Source organism: Micromys minutus (assembly GCF_963924665.1).
Source record: "Micromys minutus genome assembly, chromosome: 31".
Classification (NCBI taxonomy): domain Eukaryota; kingdom Metazoa; phylum Chordata; class Mammalia; order Rodentia; family Muridae; genus Micromys; species Micromys minutus.
The window spans coordinates 10324752-10344144 of NC_137966.1; the positions used below are offsets into that span (position 1 = coordinate 10324752).

The 19393-nt window shown below is 45.1% G+C and overlaps 1 pseudogene across 1 annotated transcript; it reads left to right on the forward strand.

Annotated features, from left to right (window-relative positions):
- Positions 1-17494: 17494 nt before the first annotated feature.
- On the forward strand, positions 17495-19193 carry LOC308440408 (E3 ubiquitin-protein ligase Praja-1-like; annotated as a pseudogene). The gene is made up of 2 exons: positions 17495-17673; positions 18210-19193. The product of its transcript is annotated as an E3 ubiquitin-protein ligase Praja-1-like (transcript).
- The last annotated feature ends 200 nt before the right edge of the window (positions 19194-19393 follow it).

Here is a 19393-nt window from a genome sequence, read left to right on the forward strand (position 1 = left end):
TGGTCTGTGTTCTTAGCGAACTTAAGGCATTACTGAGTCTCGATTCAAATTATGGGTAAAAAAGAAAACCAGAGGACTTCTGGAGACAAAGTTTGTCCCCATTCTCCTTGACTCCTCTTCCCAGAACAAGCAGAGTCAACCATTAAAGGAGAAAATAAGCTGTTGCTAGACAAACATCCCATGATATGGAAAGCCAAAGTATCGGAATCCATAAACTACAGGGAGCAAATGTACACCTAGCATCTTTCACCTTCCTCTCTACCCATGTATGACGCTGGTAGAATTATTACTTCTAACGGTCAACCAAGGGTGTCCCTGAGAGTCCCAGTCTCCCTCTCCAGAATGCCAAGTATCTCTTCCTCCACCGAAGTAATGGTTTCTCAGGCTTCAGCATGCACGAGGGCCTCTCAGTCTGTCTGCTCAGATTGGTGCTGCATTTCCTGGTCATGTGACCTGCCGTGATCACTGCATGTTTAGCAGTCCTGGATTGCTCTGTATATGGTTGGGAACACATAAAAGGCTGTAAACATGCTGATGTCTGACGGAAGATCTCTGTTTGGAGATCAGACCCAGGTTCTTGCATAGGCTGGCCAAGCACTCTATCACTGAGGCACATCCTCAGCCCTGAAGCCACTTTTAAACTGAATTTTCAGCAGGATAAAACCCACAAGAAACAAATGGTATATGCAAAAAAAAAAAAAAAAAAAAAAAAAAAACTGCACCGCAAAAGGCCTAAGGCAAAGGAAACATAGGCACACATATGTACACACACACACCTGCACACACACATACATGGATGCACTCACACATGCACACACTCGTGTACACACAGGCACATGCATTCACACACTCACACATGTACACACTCAGGCAGATGCATTCACACACTCAAATGTACACACACACACACATACAAACACACATGCACACACTCACACATGCATTCACACACTCAAATGCATGTACACAGATGTTTGCACTCACACATACCACTCACAAGAAGAAATAGATACAATAAATACCACAGCACTAATGAAGAGAATGTATAGAATTTTTTATTGATATAATTATTTCACTTCATTTTATCAAGACAAGATCTTACTATGTGACCTTGGCTATCCTGGAATTCATGGAGAGCTACCTGCCTTTGCCTTTCGAGGGCTGGATTAAAGTATGTGCACCACATAAACTTACTCATGTAACTGTTCTTTACTGGTCTGACTGTTGTTACCAGACACACCAGACCAAAGGTCTATTTTCCTTGATGTGTGGTGGTTTTTCCTGACCCATGAATGGAAATTATGATTGTCATTCAATTCTGTCCTTAACTTTCTTGAGACGGAATGGGAAGATCGAGCCAATCAGTAAGCTAAAAGGTACGTGTCGGAAGACCGTATGGCCCCAGGAGGAGAGGCACAGCTGACGGCTGAGGCACTCCAACATTTGTTTTTTATTAACAAGCTGTAGTACAGATTCAAATTATTTTCAATTTTTCCAGCTATTAGTTTTTAAAAATTTGATTCCCTGCCAAGAGTGTACTCTGCGCTGCTCAGCTTAAATAGATGTCACATCTATATCCAAATCCAAATCCTCTCCAGCTAGGCTCTTCTTTTGCTTCTCTCCCAGTTCCTATCTCTAACCCTTCCCTTGCGTTACATCCCTCCAATGATACGCTTTCCCTGCATCCTAAATCCCTTCCATTCCTCAGGGCAGCTTACGAGGCATGTGTTCGAGGAAAACCTGCCCCTTGGATGGATTTCAAGCTTTTGTTGTCGGCATCATAGACTTATCTCCAGCAGATCTTCACAAAATCAAAGCAAAATAAAAAGGAAAACATTACTACATCCTTAAAACTACTGCAGAGGGGCAGTTACTCAACACAAACCCTCCCAGCCCTTAACTACGCACCATGGATAATCAATAACATTGCAGACCAACAAGAATGTTGCGGTCGTCTCCCAAATTCTTCTGCCTTACAATGCTGGTATTTTTTTTTTATGCCTAAGTACAGGTCGTCTTGATTGTTTTTATTCTCATGTAGCACAGGGTCTTATGAGATTACAGTCTGAAAATCTCAGTAGAGAGCAATGTCCCCAGAAGATGACTGTTCACCATACCCCCCTGGGGAGCGGAAAACTCTGATGAGAAAGCTAGAGTTTTAGTTCAAACTCTCCCCAGTCACTTTCCAAATATCACCAGGTCCAACATAGTGAGGTCAGAACTGTGTGAGAGACTCTGCCTCAAAAACAAACAAACAAACGGTCATCATCATTAATAACAAAAATCTAATTCTTCTTTAGAAAAATTCTGCTCTTCATACACAGGCTGAACCTGGGTATCTTCATATATACGCAGCAGACCTGTAGCTTGGTCTTCATGTGGGTCCCAAACAATTGGAGCAGGAGCTGTCCTAAAAGCTGTTGCCTGTAAATGGAATACGTTCTTTTAGCGGCCTGCTTTGTCTGGTCTCAGTGGGAAAGGATGAACCTAGCTCTGCAAGAACTCAGAGTGCCAGGGTGGCAAGATACAGGGGACCCCACCCACTCAGTATAAGAGGAGGGGAGGTAGGGGGACGATTGTGGGAGGGGGCAGAACACATTCATCTAAAGCTTTTGTGTTCACATGTAGGTCGACTTTAACTGAGCTCCAAGTATCTTTCTTTGCTAAATCTGGAAACCTTAGACATGTAGCTCCCTCTTCTGCTTCCGTCTTCTTCGCTAGCAGACAAACTTGTCAAGTCATGTTGGAGATACATTTGGCAGTTATAACTGAGGGTGACTGGGGATATAAGAATTTGATTAAAAAATGAAAGGATCCCATGAGAATCAATTATCTATGTGAAATTTAAAATGAAAATGATTGCAAGTTGTATTACGGGTTTATGTTGTATACGCACTCTATCGGTAAAGTTTGTGATAAATCAACACACACTCATATGTTTATGTATGTATATATCTTACTAATTCACATAGAACCAGTTGTAATATTTATTAGCAACCACTAGATATTAAGAGAGCAGAGAACCACTCCAAGAATACTTATAAAATTATTTTTAAAGACATTGCTCTTTTCAACAAAACTTCTACACCCTAACCTATTCCAACTATGGTCCACCTTCTGTCAACCCAAGGGCAGATCAAGGTCACTGCCCCAATGAATGGCAGAGTTCACACGAGAGAGCCATCAATTTTTCTTGGAAGCCCATAAGCACAGGCAACTGAAGTTCTTTCTCTCCCCCATTTCAAGACTGAGTTTCACAACCACTAAAGGAGGACGAACATTTCTCCCAACCCTGACCTACTGTCTCAGTGATTCCCAAGCCAATCGTGTAAGGACCATACATCCACTCTTATACCACCCAGTCTGAGAGGCATCTCAAAGTGCCAAGAAGCCCTGATACATGGGACTCATAACATAAGCATAGACTTTCCCATTCTGGCCAGAGCAGGGCTACATCTCTGAGCAATGACACAGCAGGCAGAGCCAGCCATGACTGCTCTGTCTGCTGCTTTCTGACCCGGAGGCCACACAGACCGTACTCAGGGTAGCCTCAGGTCCTAGAGGTCCCCAGAAGGAAGGCTCCCTCTGAGGAAACAGCATTAAACACAGGAAGAACCAAAGTACTAAGATGAGGTGACATCTTCAGGCCGCCAGGTCTCCAGAGGGGCAGGCTGGCAAAGACAGAAAGGAAGACAGGCTGGAACTCCAATCCAGACGCCTGGAAAGAACCAGAGGCTCCAGACATACCCCCTTTCTACATTCCAGAGCTCTGCTCTGTTAGCCCCCGCCCCGTTCCCATGCCATACACTTGCTTTTTGTTAGCAAGAACCGAGAGAGGAACAAGCAGCAAAAGGGGGAAAGTCCCTTTCCCATGTCCCCACCCCACTGTCTCTGCAAAATAAGCAAAGACAGAAGCAACAGAGTTGTTCCACACTGATGCTTGTGTGTGTTTGTGTGTGTGTGTGTGTGTGTGTGCATACCATTTCAAGTTTTAAGTAGAGAGAAGAAATCAGAACATATGTGTGTGTGTGTGCATACCATTTCAAGTTTTAAGTAGAGAGAAGAAATCAGAACATATATGTGTGTGTGTGTGTGTGTTTATTCTGGTATATAATAAAACTACAATAATAGATTTATTTATAGTAATTTTATCATAAAATTTATTTATTTATAATAAATAAGTTTATTTATATTTTTATAATAAAACATTTAGTTGGATATAGTTATAGTACTGCAGTCAATATTAAACACCTTAGTGAGTGTGTTTTCTTTCCTAGCTCTGCCCTCAGCCAATGCTTTCTGAGCACCTTCAGAGAGATGCTGATGCCTGTTTTATGGGAACAGTGAGAAAAAATGGTTCAGGTTTGAGGTATCTCTATTTTTGTATTTTAGTTGTGTCTGTTTGCAGTGAGACTTCTCAGGGCCTTTCAAGGCAGACAGATAACGCTTCATAATTCTGTGTATTTTAGGCTGGAACTTGTTTCTCATGGGTTCTCGATCTGAACTCATGTCCTGCAGAAAGCTTGCTAGAGCAGGCCTCAGCTGCAGCTAGTTTTAGGTTTTTTTGTTTGTTTGTTTGTTTGTTTGTTTTGCTTATACACTGTGCTCACATGTCCCAGACTTCATTCATCCCCCTCTTCCCTTGTCTTTAGCAACCACTGGATTTCTCTTGTTTTACAACTTTCAGTATCGTTTCGGAGATTGCACCATATCTTCCCTCTAGTCTTTGCTTGCAAGAGACTTTATTTTGGTAGCACTGGAGCATGATTTCCATCATTTCCAGAAGTTTCTGGAAGGCAATGGAGTCTGGGGGAAGGGGATCTGGGGAGGCCTGGTGAGGGGAGCTGGTGGAGAGGTGAGAGAAGCCCTGGAGGAGGGCCTGAGGGACTAAGGGGCTTGGTGGGGGGGTCTATTTGGAGGATCTGGTTGGGAGGCCTGGTGGGGAGGCCCTAGACAAAAAGCTGTTACTGCCCCAGAATTAACATTTAGCTCCAAGGAGCCCTCAGTTCTGGAACATTAAGCAGAGAGCATATTTGAGAGGCCCCTGTGGAAAGGCCCATGAATGTGCTTTGTTAGCATAAAGGGACACTGAAAAAGCCTAAATAGCTCCAGTTCCCCCAAATTCTCTACCATGAAAATGGTGTTCCCTGGGCTGTCTGGCTTCATACATCCTACCTATGGAACTTTACATTTTAACAAGTATTCTAGGTGATTCCTCCAGTCGGAAGTATTAAGAAGGCATTACGTTATCTATGAAGAATAAAGGCTAGACAGTGGCTGTAACAGCAAGATTTATAGACAAACGGGAGCTACTTGGCTGGGAGGCAGGGAGACAGGTGGACAAACACCAAAGTTCTCCTGTTCACTGTACAAAGTAGGCACAGGGGATGGAGGAGTTTATTTGACACCACAGGCCATCTTTGAGAGAAGTCAGCAGAGGAAGCAAAGCAAGAACAGGAACAGTACCATGGAGAGATACGGTCACTGGCTGGCTTCTCATGGTTTGCTCAGCCTGCTCTCTTACACAACCCAGGACCACCAGCCCAAGAATGACACCACCCAAAAGGGCAGACCCACCCACTTCAATCATTAATCAAGAAAATGTTCCCCAGACATGCCCACAGGATGATCTGTTACAGGCAATTCCTCAACTGAGATGCCCTTTGTAGATGACTCTTACTTGTTTATGTTATTGTTTTTTATTAATTATTTATTAATCATTCCCTCCTTCATTTACCCCTTCCCTGTTACCCCTCAACAACTCCACGTCCCATCTACCCTCTCCACTCTCCCCTTTGCCTTTATGTATATGCTCCCCCACGAACCCCACCCACTCCTACCCCACTGCTCCAGCATCCCCCCAGGCTAGGGCATCAAACCTCCACAGGACCAAGGGCCAACCCATTGATGTCAAACAAGGACATCCTCTGCTACATATGTACCTGGAGCCATGGGTCCCTCCCTGTACATTCCTTGGTTGGTGTTCTAGTCCCTGGGAGCCCTGGGGGGGGGGGTCCAGCCAGCCAGCATTGTTCTTTCTATGGGGTTGCAGTCCCCCTCTGCTCCTCCAGTCTTTTCTGCCAGCTCCTGTACTGGGGTCTCTGAGCTCAGTCTGATGGTTGGCTATGAGCATCCTCATCTGCATTGGTCGGGTGCTGGCAGAACTATACATGCAGATAGAGCACTCATATGCCTAGAACAAACAAGTACATCTTCCCTGGGAGGTTCTACCAGCACCCGGCCAACGACTCTTTCTTTGTATCAAGGTGGCACAAAACCAACCAGCACGGCATAAACGCATCCTTGCCCTGGGCTGAGCCAGGCTGGAGATCCGACCCCTGCACTGTTGATCTTGAAGTGTGTATTCCTCACACTGCGCTGTCACATACCACAGTAGCCATGATTTGTCTAAATGTGGAGTCTTTTAAAAAGTTTAATTGTGATCCCGTAAACCATGACAAATCAATATCTTCATTCAGGAATTGGAGATTTGATGGGCCCGGGGAAAGGCTATGCATGCATACATACTTTTGTGCATACATACATACATACATACATACATACATTTGTGCATACATACACACATTTGTGCATACATACATACATACATACATACATTTGTGCATACATACATACATTTGTACATACATACATACATTTGTGCATACATACATACATACATACATACATACATTTGTGCATACATACATACATACATACATACATACATACATACATTTGTGCATACATACACACATTTGTGCATACATACATACATACATACATACATTTGTGCATACATACATACATTTGTACATACATACATACATTTGTACATACATACATACATTTGTACATACATATATACATTTGTGCATACATACATACATACATACATACATTTGTGCATACATACATACATACATACATTTGTGCATACATGCATACATACATTTGTGCATACATAAATACATACATTTGTGCATACATACATTTGTGCATATATACATACATTTGTGCATATATACATACATACATTTGTGCATACATACATGCATATGTTTGTGCATACATGCATATATACATTTTTACATACATAAATACATACATTTGTGCATACATACATTTGTGCATACATACATTTGTGCATACATACATACATTTGTGAATACATACATACATACATTTGTGAATACATACATACATACATTTGTGCATACATACATACATATGTTTGTGCATACAGACACATATGCATTGGCTACTGGCTCATCAAACATAATTTTATGTAGTTGTGCTGGTGCTTGTGAATGGTAAAAGAAATAAAATACCCCCACTTTCACTTTTGAAATGATCCTTGCGTGTCTTCTTTACATTACCTATATGTAGGAATTGCCTATGAATTTTTATTTCTTCAAGAGGAGAGTATAGGAATAAAAATGGTATCTGCTTTATTAAAAATAAAATAAACATCCTAAACAAGTGTTGTGTGTGTGTGTGTGTGTGTGTCTGTGTGTGTATTTCCCTTTATGTTCAAGCCGCCAATGGCGTCTCTGTTATAACTGGTTTCTCAAACATTTTTAAATCGAAGGCTGGAAATCTTGTAGCCATTACACTGTAATCTCTATGAATCACCCATTTGCCTTTCGTGACTTTTCCTGCGTTCCTTCTACATTTTGTAGTTTATTTTGTTCCATGTTTTCAAGCTGCTGCTCTGCCAAGCCCCAGAGTCTAGAAGTCATCCAAGCAGGGAATATGTGCATTCCCACTCTGCAAGCTGCCTGCCCTCAGAACAAGGCCCGCATCTGACTTCTCTTCCATTCCATCCTCTTTCCGTCTGGCGCAGAGACAGACAAAAAACCACCAGACCTAATTCTCATGAACTAAGGCCTTAAGTGGTCCAGGATGCCAAGAACGAGTTAGAAGCCTTCCTTTCCCAGTTACTACGAGGGCGTCCTGAAGAGACGGAAGACTTTTAAGAAGGAGGGGTTGTGGCTGCAGTTGTGATCTGTTGGGTGTGACCACATTGTGGCTTAGTTAGTGCAATAAATAGTTTACTAACTTAGCTTACTGCGTCTCTCCCTCCTCGTCTCGTAGACACAAACAGTCCACTTTTCATCCGCAAGTTCTACACATCTGCGTGTGAAACTATGCTCATGCTAACCAGACGCCCCTTCTCTTTCTCCCCAACAGGGCAAGCATTTTCAGAGCCAGTTAACTAGATCATCCTCCGTCACTGCTCATGAAGATGGGTGTTTCTGCGTTTGTCCTAGCGACTGCATCAGGGTAGGTGTCTGATTTACCCACTCAAATATCTGTTCATAATTCCATGCTTGCCTAGTTAGCCACTAAGTTTTATTAAGTGTGTGTTGTTGTATGGTGCACAGGCACTGATTTGGCATGGGCAACGTAAGAAGATGACCAGGCATTCAGAAACAGCAGTAGTCCCCTCAGGACCTGCCAACTGCCTCATGCCACGTAAGACTTACTGTTTATTCTTGAGGCCCCCATATCCTTCAGGATGCACATCCACAAACTTAAACCTTTGTATACAGCCTGCAATGGGCAGAAAAGTCAAGGTGCCTCACTGGGATGCTTTGCAATTTACAACTCTAAATGGGGTCTACCACTGAAGCAAATACAAGAATCACAAAGAGGAATCCAGCTGTAGACTAAGATTTTCCAATCAATAATTCATAAATTGACTTATGTAAACAAACTCTTCATGATGCCCATAGCTTACACTGTAGACTTGATGTATTTTTGAGGGGAGCGGTGAGTCTCCGTTTGGCTTGTTCCCTGGGTATATACATCGACTCTCGGGAGCCCTAAAGACCCAAGTAGAATGTGATAAAGCCATTTATATCTTGGGACATTTCCACTAGAGGAATGGCAGGAACCACATTTATCTGTTAATTACTGCCATATGGAATTTGCTAGCAGAAAAATGTAATCCCACAATGATGGGAAATTCACTGCAGGCGTGTGTCCATCCCTTCTCACAGGCAAACAGTGAATCGGTCAGGCCTGTCACTGCAATGTCCTATGTGACCTCAGAATCCTTGTTGACAAAGGAATCTGGGAATCTACCAACAGCGGAAGGAACTGGAGCCCAGGATGAGTGTGGAGAGCTTGGAGGAGCTATTCAATCTCACACATCCTTAATCCAGCCGCTCTTAACCCATGGGTCACACCCCTTTGGGTGATCAGATGACCCTTCCATAGGGCTCACCTAAGACCATTGGAAAACACAGACATTCACATCACGATTCAAAACAGTAGATGAATGAAAGTTATAAAGCAGCAATGAAAATCATTTTATGGTTTGGCTCACCACAACGTGACAGAACGTATTAAAGGGCTGAAGCACTGGGAAGGTTGAGAACCGAAGCCTTCATCAGTGTCTTAGTCCCTGTTCTGTTGCTGCAGAGGGACACCATGCCCAAGGTACCTCTTAGAAAAGAAAGCATCTAATTGAGGGCTGGCTTACAGTTTCAGAGGTTTAGTCTGTGATCATCAGGCAGAGACCAGAGCCGCAGGAAGCGTGGCTGCACACACGGTGTTGGAGAAAGAGCCGGCAGCTACATCCTTATCCACAGTCTGAGAGAGAAGGTGCGGGCTGGGGCCTGGCACAGGCTTTTGAAACCTCAAAGCCCACTCCCAGGGATACGCTTCCTCCCACACCTCCTAATCCTTTCAAACATTTCCACTTCCTGGTGACCAAGCCTTCAAATCTATGGGCCTATAGGGGCCACTCTGATTCCAACCACCACAGGCAGCTTGCTTGTACTTTCAAAGTGTGCTCGCATTTGGTAAAGGATGCACTCAGAAATTTTATTATTATTCTTGCCTTAGGATTATCCTTAGATAAAATTACCTGCACATTCTCTCTCCACGGGCTAGGGTTAGTTAGTGGGATGGTGGAAAACAGACAGGATTCCATTTTTGTTCTGTCTCTCTGGCCCTTCCAGTGCTTTAAAAAGATTCCCGATCACTAAAAATCACCCATGAAGGGTGGAAACGAGAACACCCAGATGGAAAGCCGTACTGTTTGGTAAGAAACCGCAGAGAGAGATAGGTCCATTTTTTTCCTTAGCATCCTGTACCAATGACTCATGTGATAAATGCCCATGCTCGGTTCCAGGAAAAAATTTGTCTCTTCAGAAAAAAAAAAAAAAAATCTATGTTTTCCATTGTCAGAAAACCAAAACTAAGTAATCCAGCATGTTTCCACTTTGCCTTCTCTGCCAAGAAGCTTGTGCCAAAAATGTATTAGCCAAGTGTTATAATTATCCCCCGTCAGGTGCCTAAAGCTGTCTTCTCCTTGTTTGTCTTTCAGACAGTCCCAGTTTTCTTTGGTCCTTGAACAGTTCACTTACATTGATTGAATCTGCAAGTTCCTTCCACCTCCAGAGCAGGGTTTGGTTACCTGACGCTCTAAGACCTCTTCAAATTCAAATTATATGAAATTTTCAACACAGGTCAGTGGCTATGAGGAAAATAAATACACATACACGTATACATTTATAAAGGTGTGTGTGTGTGTGTGTACTTTTCCTACATGTGTGTACATGTACCTTGTAAGTGCCTGGTGCCTGTGAGGTCTGGAAAAGCCTGTCAGACCTCTGAGACCTGGAGTTACAGGGGGCTGTGAACTGCTATGTAGATGCTGGTCCTCTAGAAGAGCAACAAGTGTTCTTAACTAGTATACCATCAGTCCAGACCCCAAGTTTTAATAGTTAAAAATATATTAAGAACCTACTGTAGACCAAGTTCCATGTATTATAACTCTTAGGCTTCCCGGCCATTGAGTGCCCATGAGGCTATGTTCTCGTTTATAATCATGCTTTAGCTCCGTGCCCAGATCATGTAGTGACAGAGCATCAGGGCTCCCTAGATGCATTATGAACAATCTTGGGATACGGCAGAAATTGAGCACGGGCTGTTGGCTTGGTCATTTCAACATGTCCCCTTGGAACTTGCCCTGTTGCTCTCTTCCTGTGGGTTGGGACCTACCAGCAGCGATGACTTTAGGAAAAATTAAGTCTGAAAAGCACCTGGTATTGCTACCTGACCCCTTCCTTTGGTCCTGTGACACGGAGGGTGGAAAGACCATCCTCATGCCTGTCTAACATAGAACCAACGGGGACAGCACGTGTGGCATTACCTAGGGAAAAGAAAGTCAGGAGTGCAAGCAGTTGTTTCCGGGTCAGCAGGTGGGATCTTCTGGATTTGGAGAGGAAGGTCCCAAAGATGAGACAACACTCAAGAGACGTCAGTGTTGAAAATCTAAGAGAAAAGCCCCCTGCTCTCAAACCTTCACAGCCCTGTGACACATGTCATTGTTCTTCTGTGACACAGGAAGATGCTTTGTCCAAAACACAAAGCTCATTACTAGGAAGTTGAGACTACAGCCAGGTCTGCTGGGCTCTGTCTGCGACACACCTGAGAGATGGAACAGGCCTCACGTGTTCCTCTTTGTTTGTCTCGGTCCTGATCCCAGACCTACGGCCGACTATAATTACACCGGAACTCGTCCAATGTCAACTTCTTCCTCTGACTGTTGCCAAAGACAGCAAGAAAACTCCCATCTTCTTCTCTGGGCCATGGTAAGAAGGAGGAAGGGAGGCTCAGAGTGGATCTGAGACTGAGACAGGATGGGGGGATATCAGTTTTCAATGTGATTTGCTATCAGCACTCAAGTAGATGTAAGTATGCTTCATAGAAACTATAAAAACCACACACACACACACACACACACACACATACACACATACACACACATACACACACACATACACACACATACACACACACACACACACACACACACACACACACACACACACACACGCTTTATAGGAGAAAGGAGTGGCTCTCTCAGAGTCGAGTTTGTTCATCACAGCTACGAGCCAACCCCAACAAATAAAGTAAAATTGAGAAACTCTAGGATCCTGTGCTCTCTTTCTTGGAAGACACCTCCTTCCATCTGTAAGGCTGACTTTTTTGAAGGTGGAATGAAGAAAAGAAGCAAGAGATATTCTGAGATCGTGTGAGAAAATACTTTTTGAGGTGGACTTCTGTGCCAGGCTCCAGCCATCTGGTATTGCAGCCCCCCCCCCTTGACCTTTTAATACAAAGGGCCAATGACATCCTCTGGGTCCTGGAACGAGGGTGTGAGGAGGCCTGGATTGTCTGGCCTGGCCTGGCTATCATTAGAAGGTATGGACTGAGTGAGGCCTCTCTCACTGCCAGGAAATGCTACTTCCTCTGAACCGGAGCATTTTTTGAGAGTGAAAACAGCCCAAAGACACAGCCAGTGTTTTTAATACTGATTTAAGGCCATGGAACCTTTTGTGTATACATAAATGTAACAAGTTGAAAAAATATTATCATGACTTTTGACACCTTAATCCCTCACAAGGAGGAAGCGATCATTGTCTGGAAAATACCTTGGTAAACATGCTTGGGATATGACGTCAGTGGGAGCCGAGACCTTGGAGCAGCAAGAACAGAAACTGTTCTATACGGGAACAGAGGAGAGCTGGGGTGAATCTGTTTCTCTTCCAGAATGCACACAGGAGACAAAGTGGGGAGGAAAATACGGGGACAGAGTAAGAGAAGCCAGGAATTAAAGGAACAATAGTGGTGGTGCCTATCTATGTATGCGATCTATGCACACGTGTAAACATCCATGAGAGTTTTACTCAGCTCTGTCTGTCTGTCTGTCTGCTCGTCCATCTATCATCTCCCCCAAAATGTGAGCTGAAATGAGACCCAGAACTTTTCTTCGTACAAAAAAAAATGTGTATTTATTTGTATCATCTTCAATTATATGTGCCAGTGTTGGGGAGGGGGAGGGGGTACGTGCAGCTGAATGCAGTACGGGCAGAGGCCAGAGATGTCAGGTCCCTCTGCAGCTGATGGTGGTGAGATAGCAGATGTGGGTGTTTGGAACCAAACTCGGGTCCTCTGCAAGAGTGGTACTCGCTCTTAACTTCTGAGCCATATTTTCAGTCCTAATCCTTTTGGTTTAAAAATACAAATATAAAACCCGTTTCACATACATATCAACCCCGTGAGCAAATATTATGGTGCCCTTTTAAATATGAGCAACTGAGCCGCAGAAAGTCAAGCGACTTGTCCAGCTCTCTAAAGTAGCAGACACAGAGCAGATGAAAGCGCATCTGTTGAAGCTAATTTATCCTGCTATCAAATACTTTTTCTTTTCCTTCCACTCTTCTCCCACCAAAACACAGATTCTTCTGTTAAGTCTACAAATACTTTGAGTGGTCAGGTCCGTTTCTAATGGAACTCAAAGAAAGGGCCGAGTTCCGTGTTTGGATACGGTCCAACTTCAGAGGGTGGGGTGGGCGCTACAGTGACCTCAGAGCCAAAAGAAGCAGCAATCAGAACCGCTCCAAATTCTAGGAACTCTCAAATTGCAGCGTCTTGGACTCTGGACTTGGTAGATATTAGGAAATCAAAACTGGATTTTAGGAGTTCAAGGAGGAGCCACACGACCTTTGGGTGTATATACATACTCATTACATGTCGATCCATATGAAAGAGGAGAGAGACAGAGAGCCAGGGAGGAAGAGGGGAGGAAGAGATGGAGGAATGGAGGGGGATGCTCTGGCAGCTCGTTACATGCTGTGCTTGAGATAGGAATAGCAATTAGACTTGATATAAATGTTTATGTTAGGAGTAGACCCAAAAGGGAGACCAGAAGGAAATACTTATTGTACTCCTAACATTGTACTGGATATGGAAAATAGGCGTTTCCCTAAAAAACACATACTCTGTGACTTTAGGTGTCTCAATGGTTAGCGCCAATTCCGATAACGACCTGGAAGCAGTTCAATACCGCGTATGGTGTTTAGAATACGAGAAGAATAGAGTAAATATATCTTGGCTCATGGGTAGATAAATGGATGGCTGGAAACTCATAGTAGCCAGTGAGCAGAAGGGGGAGAGGTCTCCTCTCTTCTTCTCATCTGCATCCCCATTACCACAGAGTTTTGCGGGACAGGTGTTCTTGGTATATTTTCCTCGAGGAGACCTTCCAAATGTAACTCTCCTATTGGGCCCAAGGTTCTTCATTCAGCTTCCAAGGTCACACTTGTCAGAGGACAAGCCAACCCAACCCTGACTGATGGGTGTGGACAACTCTGAAGGCCTTCAAAAGATCGGTGGAACCCAGGAAGAAGTCTCTCAGGAGTCCTCAGTTGAATCATCTTGATAAACCTCGGGTCCCATGGCCATGGGCCTGTGCAACTTTGCTGTTTTCTTGTTTGGGGCTTATGCCTTAACTCTTATTGCTTAGCCCCGGAGCCTGCCTATTCCAGTGCTTTCCAATGTTTGGGAAGTCAGTCACATTTAAGTTTATCCTCTTACCGTTCGGATGACAGGAACTATTTGTAAACAGAACACCCTGCCAGTTACCAGCATTTATTTGAAACTTGTGTTTATCTATAATTTGACACATCAAGAGGGCTTTTGCTCTTGGCCCAAGCTCCTGCCAAGGCAAATGGTTATGTGTTAAAGTTGCTTTCATCAGACCTTCACAGACCTCATGGCTGACTCTCTCATCTCCCTCACATCAGGGTTACCCACGCTGATGGTAGAAGAGCGATTGAACACAGATGTGACAAACTGGAGAGCCCAACGGGAGAAGCACAGGCAGGGGGTGGAGGGCAAGCTCCGTTCAGAGTCCTGTTCTAAATAAGGGGCTGTTTGCAGAGAAGCTTGGCTCTGATGTCCACAAAGGCCATTTGGCAGAGAACCCAGATGCTCTCTCATCCACCTCTGTGCTGATTACGGCAATGGCTCTTTGTTCCATCGCTAACCTCTGAGGAAGATGAGTCCGGCCCCCAGAGGCATCTGTTTCATTCTGCCTGCTCACCCAACCATTTCAGTTAAGCCCCGAGAAATCCTGTCTTGGCCAATGGACAGAGAGAAGCCCTCGGTTGGAAAGATGGATGCTTTTTGTGATGGAACTTGAAAACCACAGTACTTCATTGCTGCAAGAAGCCTCTTCTAGATGGTTCAGTCCAAGCCCCAGTTTATCTGATTCACATATTCATTCAACAAACATTCACCAAACACCTTCCACATGCCAGGCACCATTCTGCCTGATGAGGGGAATACTGGGAACAACACAGACAAGGCCCCTCCTTCTCGGAGCAAGTAAACAAATATTGTGATTTTAGGGAACATTTGCTTCAGGGAAGATGACTAAAGAGGGTCACGTGATAGTGAGTGATTGGTGAAGTGATTCTTCAGGAAGAGAAACCCCCAAGAGGAGGCAGGATCTGAGCCGAAAACAAGTGATAGGAAACTCACCAAGCCAAGGTCTCCGAGGAGACAGACACGAACCGGCCGGTGCAGCTGCCATCCCGGTCAGAAGAAATCAGAAGATTGGCACATAGCTGAAGCTTACAAGGTGGGGGTGAAATTGAGCAGAGAACAGATCACACAGGGCCAGGGGTGGGAAGGCGTGAGGATGAGGGAGTTTTGTCTAATCCACTTGGAAGCAAGAACAGTGAGGGAGTTTTCCTACGCAGGAATTTGTAGGCAGCGTAGCTTGACCCTGAAACAAAAGCTATCGTCCTCTCTCTCCTGTTTTTTTTTCCCCCCCATCCAATTGGTGCTCTAGGAGGCTTAGTGTATTGAAAAGTATGTCCTGGCATAACCCAGAGAAATTAGCACAGGAATATGCTACTTTCACAATGAAAATCACCCTAGGTTGAAATAGTCTCTCAGGCTGTGTTGTTTGATGCGTTTGTTTCTCTGCTTGCTTTTCCATCTATTCCTTCCCCTCTCGCTCCAGGCTCCAAGGGGAAGAACGTCACTATGTGGAGCAGTTCCCTACCTTTCCTAAGCTGCGGTTCACTTTCAGAGCAAGCTCACTGGGGCCAATAGTTATAATAATTTTATTTCAGTTAGCTTTGTAACTTTAAAATTATGTAACTGCCTCGACTGATGTGATTGTGACGACTTTGATGTCTGGCTTGACTCTCTTTAATTTACCACATAAGATATAGAAGCAATATTAAGGCCTATAAGTTTCAGCATTGGGGTTGGGAGGTCAGTTGAAATAATGAACGCACGATCCATGCGTATTTTCATAAGCCAGTGCTGCCTTGGGGTCTTGATCAGGTTCACATTTGGTTCTTCAATGGAAATATTTTATGTGTAACACTACCGTGATGGTTTGTATATGCTTGGCCCAGGGAGTGGCACTATTTGGAGGTGTGGCCTTGTTGGAGTAGGTGTGTCACTGTGGGCATTAGCTTTAAGACCCTCATCCTAGCTGCCTGGAAGCCAGTTTTCTCCAATCAGCCATCCGATGAAGATGTAGAGCCCTCAGCTCCTGCACCATGCCTGCTTGGATACTGCTATGTGCCTTGATGATAATGGACTGAACCACGGAACCTGTAATGTTGTCTCTATAAGAGTTGCCTTGGTCATGGTGTCTGTTCACAGCAGTACAACCCCCAACTAAGACACCTGCTTGCAGTACTATAGCAGAGGATACACTATGAGTAATGAGCCTCTCTTTGTGCGTGTGTGGTACTGAGATGGAACATGGGTTCTGGCGTTGTTAGCCAGGTTAATCCATCCCAAATTCTCCTAGTGGCCCCTCCCACTAAAACTTTAGCAGCGAGCACCATTGTCAGACCCAAGTTTCTCAGTCTTAGTACTGAGGACATTTGGTGGGACATGTCTGTGTGGCAGAGGTGGTCCTGTGCATTGGAGGTTGCTTGGCAGTCTCGTTCTTTCTACGATGTCATTAGACATTTCGGGCAATGTTTTGTAGAGTGAAATCACCTCTGTTCTCCATCCCTGATGTGAAAATCACGGATCTCAAGCATATATATATATCTCATAGTCCAGCGATTCCTTCTGTCACAAACCAATGGCCTCAATCTTGTAATTCCCAAGCACTTTGCTATGACCAGCATGTATTATTATTATTTTTATTATCGTTCTTTCCCATTATTCAGGTCTTTTTCACTCTGCAGAACGTGAAGGCCTCAAGGGCAACTTTCACGGTTTTGAAGACTGCAGCACGTGGTGTACCTGAACACAGCAAAATGGTGGTATCACAACTGAGGTCAAGGGATGAGGTCTTTAAGAGAACTCGGCTCCTGTCATGTTGGTAAAGCGAGGCCATCGATCCATGTGACTGCTCAGAAACCACCACTGCATTTGCATAATGGCGGCCATCTTTAGAACGGGCTGTGCGAGAGAAGAAACTTGATAGTTCTGTCATCAGACTTGAGAGTGTCCCTTCAAGAAACAGGTACAGAGGAACGATGTAAAGAGTCAAATACTTCTCAGAATTAACGCTATAAGAATGATAAACCAGGGCTCTTTAGTGGGGGAGGGGCCGAGACCCGGAGCAGTGGCAGGCAGTGATGGCGGCGGTGTCTGTCTGCAGGTCTGACAGCTCTGAGCGCACGCCTGTCCAGGAAGTTTCAGGCCATCCATGTGCCAGCAGGAAAGGATTGCCAGCCAGAGAAGGACAACATCCGAAGTCCCAATGCACAGATCAACTGCCAATCAAAGCAAGAGGAACCTGTCACCGTTTGCCAGCACATGTCGTCGCTGGGATGACAATGAGGGCTTGGGAATCTGCTTGGCTGTTGAGAATGAGGATTATTCCAGGTATCCTCCAAGAGCGTACAGAGAGAGCCTCAGAGGATTGGCTTATGGACATACTGACACTTTAGTGGCTCGAGATAGTGAGGAGGAGGGGGCTGGGCCTGTTGATTGACTGCTAGTGAGAGGGAAATCTGGCAAGATTAAGAATGATCCTGAGAAGGGGGCAAGGTCTCCCCACTTTTCTAGGGTTAGCCATGCCGTGAAAGAGGAGCGTGGTAAGGTAGAATCGCCCCCTGCTGCGAGGTTCTCTGCTCTCCAGGCTGAGCTCTCAGAGCAGAATGGCTCCTCGGGCCTCTCAGATTTCTTCTGTTGAAGGCTGGGCAGCTGTAAAAGGTAACAACAGCTCCGAGAGGGAGAGGCAGAATTTACTAGCTCGTCCTAGCAGGGCTCCTGTGAGTATTTGTGGTGTTGGGGGAAAACACCCCAAAGAGTGCCGAGGAATCCAAACCCCCGGAATGTGGCGGCTCCAAAGTGCATAAAACCAAAAGTGTGGTTTTTTTTTTTTTTTTTTTTTGATACTGATGATGATATACTTCCAGGTGGAGGGGTGCTGCTGATGCGGAGGAAGCTCAGCCAGAAGAGGCTGAGGTGAGCAGCTCATCGGAGCCAAGGTATGCAGACCAGGATGCCAGGAATGAGCGAGCGAAGCCAGAGAAAGTGTCAAGATGGCGGCGAGCCATGGCAGACCCTGACTTCTGGGCATACACTGATGATTACTCCGGATACTACGAGCAAGATTCTGACAGCGACAAAGAGTGGACGGCTGCTCTGTGCAGGAAGTACCGAAGCCTCGAGCAACCCCAGTCCTTCGGTGGAGGAAGCTGGGAGCCTCTGCCAGGAAAGGAAGAACAGGAGCCTCAGCAAACCCGAGGGAATGTGAACGGAACCGGGAGTCTAGCCGATGCCGGCAGCAGTGGCAGTGGCTATCCTGAAGAAGTGCAGGAACCATCTCTTCAGGAAGACGAGCAAGGTCTCTCTGGAAGAAGGAGAGATTCCTTGGCTCCGCTGCAGTGAGGGTGATGATGAGTTTACCCAGGAGCTAGATGCAGCCTGGGGTGTTCAGGCTGGGAACAACAACTTGGAAGATGGCTCCACCCTGAGCGGAGACCTTGAAGTGGGCTGGAGCCTGTTGGATGGATTTGCAGATGGCTTGGGGGTGGCAGAAGCCATTTCCTGTGTGGATCCTCAGTCCCTCACCTCCATGGCTCTTGAAGAGTGTCTGGCCCAGTCGATGGAGACAGCGCTTGCGCACTTGGAGTCTTAAGCCGTGGATGTCGAAATGGCTAACCCACCTGCGAGCAAGGACAGCAATGACGCACTTCCTGAGATCCTGGTCACAGAATACCATGGTGCACTGGGCCAGGAAATGTGCTGTTCCTATCTGCTGCAGTGAATATGTGAAGGGGGAAGTGGCAACTGGGCTACCACGCCACCACTATTTCCAAAACCCATGTGTGTCCATCTGGCTTCAGAAGTCTGGCACCTGCCCAGGGTACCATTGCTTGTTCCCTCCCTGGCTCTAAACACCCAAGCTCTTAACAATCAGCACGGTCACGTTCCCTGCCCCAAATCCACAATACTACAGAAGCCCTTGGTCAACACTTACAAGTGGCAATGAAAGCTGTCAGTCGATTAGACTAAAGTTGTTGATTCCTTGTGATTATTTCCATGTGAAAATGATTGTGTACAACTACATTTAAGAAAATCGTCCTCTTCGTTTAGA